We start from the raw sequence: 11,165 nt of genomic DNA, 5'->3' as shown, positions 1-11,165 counted from the left end.
AAAAATTACAAATGAAACACCTTAATATACATCAAACTCCAGAGAAAATGTGGATAGTGATGCAATGCAACTCATAGAAACACCTTAATGATTGTATTGTCTTAATATGATTAAAGCAAATAATTTGATTACTGATGTCCATGTAAACACAGTCATTGTTTTGTTTTTTAATAAACCTGTTTTTCAGTTAGTATAGTCAATGATTTCTTGGTCAATTTATATAGACCACCACCTGCTTCCTTTCTAAATGAATGAGCCATTTTTTGAAGGAATCATTTGGAATGGTTCATTAAGATGAGGATTGCTGTCACTAACATGATTATTTTTATTTCGTATTTATTTATCCTGTGCAAACCAAAACCCGCCAAGGTTCCAGCAAAAAAACACAAAATTGTGAATAATATATCCCCAAACAAATTGAATGATTAAAATAACTTTTTCTCAATGTTGCACACCCTAAGCTAAGAGGTCCTGATTAAAAAAAAACTGAGTATGTTACCCAGGTGGAAGCAGAGCTATGAGTTGGTTGCCCTAAACGCATTGATTTTCCTTCACTGTGTATGTGAAAACAGAAACTAAACCATTATTTTTAGACATTATTTTTTAAGCAGCCTGGAAATAAAATGAAGCTTAGCGCCAGTTTGTACTGCAAAACATAAACCATATTTCCCACATTTTCTCAGCCACCAGCACATCCATATATACTGACACTAGTTTTTATTTTTTCAGCACAGCAAATTGCACACAAGCGCATTTCTCAAGAGAAAACATGTTTCTTCTTCTTATGGAGCCATGCAGTTCCAGTTTCAGGTCCCGAGTGTTTACTTCACACATATAGTGTGAGCAGTCAAGTCACAGCTCCACTATCAGACTGTATATCTGTATATCAGACTGTAGCACATAAATCAGGAGTTTTGGCTTTACATTGCATGCAATTGACTCATTCAGTGAGAGTTGGGATTTAGAATAAACATGGCTGAAACCGTACAGAGTATGTGCATCTTAAGAAACATCATGCATAACTTCCTAGCAACATCTGGTAGCTATGGCAGCAAGGCCAAAGGCACTTAAGTTCATTCCATTCTAGGAACACTTTGGAGGCTCTAAATGAAATCCCAGCTCTGTCAGAGTACTTTAAAACATCTCAACATCAAAGAGTCAATGATAAAGCCAATAATACAGCAACGACGGTACCAGAACGTTGATGAAATTGTGATATTTTTGTTTGTGAGGCCCGAGAATTGAAGTTAGACTCTAATTAACATGGAATGGGAGGGAATCAGATGGCAAGAGGCATCACCCGTGACTGATTTCAGACGTAATGTAGAGCACTTTCTGATTGACAGAACTATTTCTCTGCATTATTATATCTGTCTTCTGCAGATCTGCCAGGATCCAAATGTAAAAACTGAGCAACGTTTCCCTAAACCCAGCCTTTCAGCAACTGTCAATCATCTTTCTTGACCTTCTCTGAAAGAGGACACAGACACTGGAAGCCAAAGGTATTTGCTGGAGCTCTGAGAAAAGCTTTCAACCTCAGACGGTCTATTTATATGCTATATGAACAATTACAAACACACAGATTTGTTTCTGAATATAAAGTCATTGCTGTAAATGGCCAAAAGTGATGTCCAACCTTTAAGTACTTTAATGCAGCTGTATTATGTGTTATGTATTTTGTATTCATTATTAGAATAATAAAGGGGAATCAAGTATTTCATTATCTCCTGTGCTGTCGCAGAAAAAGAATCATGAAATAAAATCTGTTCAATATTGCTGCATAGACTTGTACAGAAGATTATTTGTTATGTATCTGTGAAGAAAGCAACTAAAAGGAAAAAAAGAACAATTCGATCATCATTTACTCACCCTATATTTCTCTTCTACGAAACACAAAAAATTATTGTTATTGTTAAGATTATTGTTAGCAATCGGAATCTCACAGCAATTCATAACATTTTAAATTTACTGGCACAGTCTCATTCATTTATTTATTTTTTTTCATACGTTTCTGTTTAATTTGTCCATGCCCTCACTAGCTACAAATGCCAAGATGCGCATCAATGTTGAAAATGTGCATAAAAACATATGGGCATAACTGAGTGGGATACACTTTTTATTCGATACGAAAAGATGCGCATAAACTACGATGGAAACACTTTTACCAAACAAATTCCTGTATACGCAATAAAAAGGTCATGTGATTTTGTAAGAGATCATATGATGATGAAAATGTGTGTGAATGGACAAACCAGCAGGCTGAGCACACTGTAAAACATCTGAAATGGTGTTTTGGTCCTTCTAAAACCCTTAACCATTTCAGTGTGTTATGTTATTAATTATCTCCAGAACTGTCAAAAGCATCTGCCACGTCTCACATCTTCATATTTAGTGCAATTTCCCTTGATACAGAGCTGTGGTAAGCAAAATGATGACTGTAGCCTTTGATGTCATTCACACAATGTGTTTTTCCATTCCAATGTGCTGCCTTTTCATTGTTGTGCTTGACGGATGCTTAACTATTAAGCTCGCATCTCAAGTCTAGCACATGTAAAGTTAAAAAAATTTCAAATTTTGATATGCATCATCACTCAGCAGTGGACCAATCAGAACATGTCTGAGGCAGAAAAAAAAAGTGTTCTGTTGACAATAGCAAGTTTGCATGATTATTGTTTAATTTAATGGCTACATGGCAGATGCTTTAAAAAAAAAAACGTCACTGAGTGTTGCGCCTCTGGTTTTGTTTTATCGTTTTTTGCAGACATAAAAACAAAGAAAAGACAGACAAACCCATCATGTAACAATAATCTGTGCAAAATGTAAAATAAAGCATAAAACAAGAGAAAATAGTTACATATGAGACATATCCCAGCAAACAATTTTGTGTTTAATAGACGTCTAAGGCTACATTAACACTGGATGGTTCAAGTGACCCAATTCCAATTTTTTTCTCCCATGTGGCACAGATCAGATATAGCCCATGTACGTGTAAGCAGGAAAAATCACATGGATTCCAATTTACTCAAATCAGATTCAGCCTTGTTCATATGTGGAAATTTATCTGATATGAATCGGATCTGTGTTTTTGTGATGCAGTGTAAGCAGGTAGTTTGTATTTTCACCTGTCAATGCGAGCCATTAAAAACCATATCAGATGACATCAACTCTGATGCTTTAATTTTAGAACAGACTTCAGCAGAGTCCCAAACCTTAAACTCATACACGAGGATAAAAAAAAAAATATTGTCATGTATAGTAACACAAGTATTTAAGCATGTTTCTAGTAATTAGGCTTTTTTCCTAGTCGTTGCATCTTTGCCGTTTGAGCTCAGGTGGATCTTGATGAACTTCCCCTGGCTTATTTCTGGCTAATGACAGATATGGATGGCTGAGGAGAGGTGTACTCGCTAAGAGCTTGGCTAAGGTATGAATTTTGGTATGTTCAATTTACTTAGGTTGCGTGTTTTTGGACTTTGGGAGGAAACCGGAGAACACGGGGAAACCCACTTGAGCACGAGGAAAAACGAGCAAACTCCGCACAGAAATGTCATCTGGTTTAGTGGGGACCTCTTGCTGTGAGACAACAGTGCTAATCACTGGGCCACCGTGTCACCCATCTTTAAAGGAAGGGGAGTAGGGGGGATTCTTCAAGACGAAGATTTTGAGATAAGAAAAATTTGGTTATTTATAGTGGGTTAGGAATGATCTGATTGAAGAGTTAATCATGTGCTGATGCGGGAGCAGCTTTATAAATAAACTTCACAGAGAGGGGGAAAAAAAAATAACCTTCAGAAATTAAACAACATTATTAGTCTTTGTTAAAAAAAAGAGGTCCAGAAAGCAGTGAGAAAAAATGCAAACATGAAACATTTTTCTTTCCGAACTAAAGGATAACTTTCTCACCTATGATCATGTCATACTGAACAGGTAACCATACATTTCAGGTGAGAGTCTCCAGAAAATCTGACCAACCAAAAATTGCTATCCTTGGGTCAGGGAGTAAAACATAATCGTTCACCTTAGCAAAGAGCTGAAATAATTGTGGCCGAAGTGTCTATCGTTTTGAAATGCAAAGATGCATTCTGTTCTTAATTTTATTCCTACCATATGTATTAGTGTTCTTCCAGCGATGGCATACTCATACAGGTTTAAACCAATTTAAAGATGCATCCAACAATGACCTCCCTCATTATTTGAGGTTATAACACTTCATTTCATCTGTCATCCTCTCGGTCCCTCAAACCCCCATCTATTATCTTTACATTGCTGACCCGAAAGAAGAGATTTTTGTCCTTGTAAGATAATGGCTTAGTCCTGCCCACTGGGGTTTGGCTTTCTGTGTTGAGCCCCATTATGGACCAATGGCAGTTCCATTCCCCAGACATTTAGACGGTTCCATTCCACTTCTTTCATTAGGATCCTACAGTGTGTAATGTAGACACTAGTAATCCCAATTGAAAGCTTAATGTCTGTCTGCGGAAACTGCCTTGTCGTGTTTAAACATAGCCGAAGAGTTTGGCCTGAGTTATGGGATGCTGTGTTTCTCAGGGTGCTGTCTTGTCACAGCTGTTTTTCACGCTTTTCACCGCCTCCGTTGCTGGAATGCATATAAACAGCGTTGTGACATTGTAGAGAACCATCTGTCTCATCTGTTTCCATTCTTGGCTCCCAGATTTTGTCAACAAAGTCCTTGGAATTGTAGACGTGATGGATTTGATTTTACTATTGCAGTTGAAATGCACAGTGTACAGTTTATTATAGCAGCTATTGGCCAATGCAGGGCTCTTCCTTGTGTATTTAAGGAAGTCTATAAAGGCATGCAGTGGCTTCCCGAGGGTAAAAGAAGTATTGTACTGTTCAAACGATGGATATTTCTTGCTTCTGCTGCTGAGGATAGTCCAAAACATTTTTTCTTGTTGCTGTGAGTGGAGTCTTGTTTTGTTTTTATTTGTAGGCTGGTGACGTTTGGTTCTTTTGTTGTGATGATTAGATATGTACCAGACAAAAGTGATGTCCATGATTTCTCTGCACTTGATTCAAATATTGTACTGTATGTTGATGTGATTTCCAACACATTTTCAAGATTAAAAGAGGTCAAGTTTTGAGTCATGGGTAGTTTTTGGGTAGAGATATGTAACCCAAACCTGGGTTATTTTCTGGGTAATTCTTGCTAAGAGTTGAATCAATCAATCAATCAATCAATCAATCAATCAATCAATCAATCAATCAATCAATCAATCAATCAATCAATCAACCAACCTACCTATCAATCAATATGTATGTATATGTGTGTGCATGTGTGTGTTTAAATGCAGTGTTTTCATTGCATTACACAAATGAGTAATTTTGCTTATCATGTGGTTAATGATTTTAAAAGAAAACTAAAACTTACATTAAAAAAAAAATTACCTATTTATTAAATCAAATTAACCTATTATTTAAGTAAATAACCAATTATTGGGTAGGAAAAAAACAGCCCATTTGTGAGGTTAAAATTAATAAGCCAATTACTTGGATTAATTTAACCCCTGATGTGTTCTGTCCTATATTTACCCAGCAGTTGGGTTAAAAACAACCCAATTTAGAGTGTATAGCATCACTGCACTTCGGGTGGCCTGAGTTCGAGTCCTGGTTCATTGACTTGTTACTGGTTTCATCCCCTCTATTTCTAACAACATCAGTAAAGATAAACAACATCTTAAAAAAGATAAATATTTAATATGGTTACCTTTATTGACCTATTTAGAACTTTAAAATGAGAATTGAGTAGACCCCATTTAAAAAATATATTTTTTTTCAGTGAATATAAGCAATGTATTTTTGTGCATTTAAACAAAACAGATTTATTAAATAGAATAAAATAATATTTTAGTTACCAAACAGATTTAGAAATTAAGATAATACAAATAAATTCAAACAAAATATTGCAAAAAAAAATTACAACCTACAAAACGTCAAAAAAAATTATGCTTCTCTTGATTTTTCCTCTTTTTAAAATTTGTATTTTTTTTTTATAACAATTTGGGTGTAGTTTTTGAACAGTTATCGTAAGTTATTTTGTAAAATAAGCCCCAGATTTGGCTTCAGTACTGACTAATCTAATGTATATGCACAAATATAATAATGTATAGCTTTCTATTAAAAATATGAATTTAAAAGAGAGATTTGTGATAGCTGTACTTATATATGCTAAACACTGTATGTTGTTTGGATTGACCATATAAATTACAGTACATTTCAATGAACTGCTTGGACTTTTTTTGGATTTATGTCTATAATTAATAATTATTATAAATATATTGTCTCCAACTAAAAAAGGTCATTTAAAAGCATGTAAATCCGCAAATATTTGAAACATGAAAAGTTGGTGGAAATTAAAGTCCCACAATGCAATTAAAAAGTGCAAAAACACCTGTTAATCACAAATGATCTGTTAAGCTGTAGTTTCAGGAAGTTTAGTTTTTCTCTTGCGAACGTAGAAAGTTCTTTAACGGATTTGATGATTTAATAAAGGGTCAAAAAAATTATATTCACAAAATATTGTGTCTATGTCCTCTATCTCTTTTTGACCATATTATAGTTATTTTTGATTTGACTGATTTATTTACGAACAGAAATATTATACATAAAATATCCTAAACAAAAAATACATTTCAACATGGTCGAAAATGGAGTGGGATGAAGCACAAGCTTTATTAATTATAACATATAATTAAAATTATAAAAATTATTATACATTTAAAAAGATAGTTCACTCATTTTTTTGTTCATTATTCACCCTCCATTTATGATGACACTCAGAGGTCTTATGAAAGAAAGTAATCAGTGTGTGCAACTGTATCAACTTTCTTTATATACAATTTTATTGACCTTAATCCACAGCCATTGTTATCGGTCCACAGCTCATTACAGTCTGAGTCATTTTTTCTGTTTTTTCTTAGTTCTGAGACTCATGCTATTATATAATTTTTTTTCTCTCTCTCCCATTCATGTGCTGATCAGCATCAACCCTGTTTATCTTCAGCTGTTAACCAGTCAAGAGCCACGGGGCAACAGGCTGCTGGCATGAGATGTTGCCTTTTCTGCGTTTTGCTCTATGACCACAGAGAAGATCTCAAGCTCTAACATCTGAATTCGGAGTCAACATGACTCAAGCCTCCAGCTTTACAAAAACTTGTTTATATTTATTCAGACAAAACCCTGCATCTTTTAGACATCTGTGCTTCATGCCACATGGCCAACGCTGTTTATAGAAAAAAACAACAAGAGAGTTTTATAAGGCAGTTGAACCTCACAGAGCAGAATTTGTTAGTTCATAGGTTTTGTTTTCTATCTCTCCCATCTCTCCGGACCATTCCAAATTTTCTGTACGCAGAAATACATGTATGACTTTTCAAACACAGTTAACAAACATAACTAACCAAATCTATAGAGATAATCTAAAAGCACTACATTAAAGATATAGTGTACCCAGATATTCTCTGTGAATTTACTCAGCCTTAAGCCATCTTAGATCTTAATGACTTTTGTTTTTAGCAAAACATTACAAATAATTGTTTAGTTGAAACCATGATTATTGATGATTTATATAATGCAAGACAATTACCAGCACCTGAAATAAAAACAAAAACATACAGTATACAACAGGCAAAACTAAATTAATACCCATAGCTCCTAACATTTTATGAAACAAATAAAGATTGATCTGTGCAAGAAACATTATTTACGAAAATTCCTCCTGCAGACCACACAAATAAATAGTCAATTCCAGCCCTAATTTGAACATCAGCTCGCTGACATGATTTCTGCACTGAAAAAAAAAAAAAAAAGATTTCTTCAAAACTGTTGCAAATAATTTATATGGGTTGAATTTAAACAAAATCTCCAAGGAACTATCTTTGAATATTTTTTCAGTGTAATACTGCACTGTAAAATTTATAATATTTTCTTAATAAGAGCTAATCATGTGCACATCATGTACTGTAATAATTGTGACATCTGAACCTGTTGCTTACTGGTTCAGGATTATTCACATTATTACTTAATGCCAGTAATAAATTGAAACAAAAAACTACAATGTTATAATGACAATGTATTATCAACTCATGATCACTTTCGAAGGATTAGGTGTATCCATAACTTCGAAATTATTCATTAATTTTCTTTTCGGCTTAGTCCCCTTATTAATTCAGTGTCGTCACAGCGGAATGAACCGCCAACTTATCCAGCACATTATTTTTTTTTTACGCAGCTGATGCCCTTCCAGCCGCAACCCATCTCTTGGAAACATCCACACACACTCATTCACACAAACTCATACAATACGGACAATTTAGCCTACCCAATTCACCTGTACCGCATGTCTTTGGACTGTGGGGGAAACCGGAACACCCGGAGAAAACCCACACGAAATCAGGAAGAACATGCAAACTTCACACAGAAACGCCAACTGACCTGGCTGAGGCTCGAACCAGCGACCTTCTTGCTGTGAGGCGACAGCACTACCTACTGCGCCACTGCGTCGCCACTTCAAAATTATTATACAACAATTCTGTATCTCATTCATCCAGGGTTTCTGCAGGTTTCTTCAGGTCAAATTTCTTCAGGACAACTGCATATCCATTCCCAAATACACCCAGGCAGCTCAGATCATCCTGTTTCTGTACAACTGCACACCTTTACAAATCATGATCCCTCAGTCAATCATCTTAAGATTTATGAATATTGCAGCTTTCTCCTTCTATCCTATATTCAGATTATTTTTCCACAGCTAGATCATCTGCTTGTATATTTATTAGTGTGCTGATGAGCGCATGTGAAAGATGTGTCTGTGTTGATGTAGTGCGCCTGTCTAAACAGTTTGTCCCATGTCTGCTTCTCTGCCTTCAGGGCAAGCAGCTTCTGTTGTGTGTGGTGTAGGTCCACAGTGTACTAAAGAGGCTCTCATAAAATCCTCATTTGTCCCTCTGTAACCAGCATCAGCCTAAGAGAGCTTTCATTAGCCTGCGTTCTCTCTGCCTCATCTGTCAATCTTCAGTGTAATGGAGCTTGAAGGGGAGAGAACGGAGCACGGAGAGAGAGGCAGCGCATGTGGTGATTAATGTTCTTTAAGGCATTACCATAGTTAAAGAGATCAGCCTTGGGCTCTTATCCTGAAACTAATTAACTCTTCTCGCAGACGCGGATCTGTCTGTGTGGACATACCTAAAACACTACAATGGTGTAAATAACAGCAGTCACCCTTCATTTACTTTATAAAGATATCTTCTTTTATACAACAGTTCTGTCTGTTTCTTGAATCTGATTGGCTGATTGCTGTGCGATATTATGCAATATAAGAATTCATACAGCCTCTCCACCCTTCTGTATTACCCAAATAGTGACAGTAGATGAATAAACTCACTAGAATTCGACAAATATTGCTGCTGTTGGACAACAAAAAATACTTTTGAGGCTTTTTTAGGCGAGGATGTAGTTGTTTAGATTGTATCTATGCCGTTTATTTATAAGGAGAGCGCCTGTTTTAAATATTTATAATTTTGGAGATACAGCGCATTGGCAACCATCAGCCTGTCATTGAGGAGAGCAAAAATGGTTGACGTTGTCCATCCACAAGATGGCAACAAAAAACGCATAAGCTCTTAGAGGAGAAAAGGTTGACGGAATTTCTAACTACAGCTGATAAAATCATTATAAAATAAAGTCGATCTCTCTTTTTTGTTGCAGTGCTGTATTTATACCATAGTAATTATAGTGTATTGAGTGTGAAATGGGACTCATATGAGGAATGTATGTATTTTATGTTGGCCACTCTTTGTAAAACTGTCATTACTTTTTGGTTGGCCATCTTTTTGAGTCCTTTGTTTACATGGCTGCAGACTAGTTTAGTAAAAAGAAAGAAAGAAGAAATTCCTGCATGTGTTTAGTGTGTTTCCTTGTTGCAAACACAACAGTAATCTGGTAGTGATTGTGTTGCTTTGGCTTTTTCGGGGTTAATTATAGTGATCTCCCAATATCAACAGAGAAATACTGGAAAATCTCTGTAGACTGATAACAGTTCATACTGTTCAGCCTTATAAATCCTAAAAGGTGAGCAAAATCACCTGTTTTTGTCATCACTTTAGACATTATGCCAGAGAATCATTCAAATACTAGCTCTAAAGTAGAGGTGTGAACCTATACTGGTCTCACGGTTCGGTTCGTTTACGATTATCATGCCTTCGATTCGGTTCAATTCGATATCTCGGTGCATCACGGTGCATTGACGATGCTTTCCAATACAGTGTTACATTTTGGGAGGAGGCTATAACAAGCTGTCTGTATAAACACACAGTACTACAATGTCTCTCATTCAAACACATACACAAACATAGACAGCACCAAAGAAACAAACAAACACACACACACGCACACACGCACGCACGCACACACGCACACATTTAAGCCCTCACAACAGGGAGAGCTCACACTGAGCGGAGCAGAAAAACGAAAAAAAAAACGAAAAAAAAGAAGCACTTTTCCGACGGTCCCTTGCTGAGAGCTCCTCTCAGCGCGAGCTCTCCCGGCTAAACAAATATTGCGAGGGCTTAAACGAAGCAGTGGTTGTAATATCGAGCGAAAAAAATTAAAAGACAGCTGTGAAACATAACCAGCTTTGTCTTTTTGTAGGAAACACACTTTAAATCTTTTTAGGGTAAGAGGTTTTTGAGTTAATGCCGTCTATAACTGAATGTGTGTCAGGAATTTTGAAAACAAAACCAACTGAACCACGCTCATTTCTGGCGCCCCCCTGGATATACAGCACCCTTAGCATTTGCCTATGGTGCCTATGCCACGGGCCGGCCCTGAGTTGGCTGAGTGTTGTAAATACTCGCGCTCACCTCCCTCGCGACAGAGCGCACAGGAGATAAATGACGTCAGTACATAATAACCGGTTATGATTATTACTGAACCGATACCTTATTGTCCGCGTCTGCATCGAAACAATTAATTTTGACACCCCTACTCTAAAGTGACGTAGGGGAATTAGTAACAGCTTCTGCTTTTCTGACGTCAGCTGCAGATGTGAAGGAATGGCAGAAGAAAGTAGTTCCTCATACAAAAGAATTTTTAGACTCTCCGTGTTTGATTTTTTTTTTTATATACATGATTATGCCGTCAAACTG

At 36.3% G+C, this 11,165-nt stretch overlaps 1 protein-coding gene and 1 long non-coding RNA gene across 4 annotated transcripts in view; one reads left to right on the top strand and one right to left on the bottom strand.

Annotated features, from left to right (window-relative positions):
- mettl15 (methyltransferase 15, mitochondrial 12S rRNA N4-cytidine) overlaps positions 1-11,165 on the bottom strand; it is a 308,904-nt gene that overhangs the window by 17,264 nt on the left and 280,475 nt on the right. The window lies entirely within an intron of this gene.
- The window catches only part of LOC141375386 (uncharacterized), an 85,596-nt gene continuing 75,814 nt past the window's right edge, over positions 1,384-11,165 (top strand). For both annotated transcript variants that reach the window (XR_012383341.1, XR_012383342.1), the window contains exon 1: positions 1,384-1,502. This is a non-coding gene — a long non-coding RNA (uncharacterized lncRNA). The remainder of the gene's footprint in view (positions 1,503-11,165) is intronic.

The sequence above is a fragment of the Danio rerio genome, chromosome 7 (genome assembly GCF_049306965.1).
Source record: "Danio rerio strain Tuebingen ecotype United States chromosome 7, GRCz12tu, whole genome shotgun sequence".
Lineage (NCBI taxonomy): Eukaryota > Metazoa > Chordata > Actinopteri > Cypriniformes > Danionidae > Danio > Danio rerio.
This window is presented reverse-complemented; position numbering and strand designations above follow the sequence as displayed.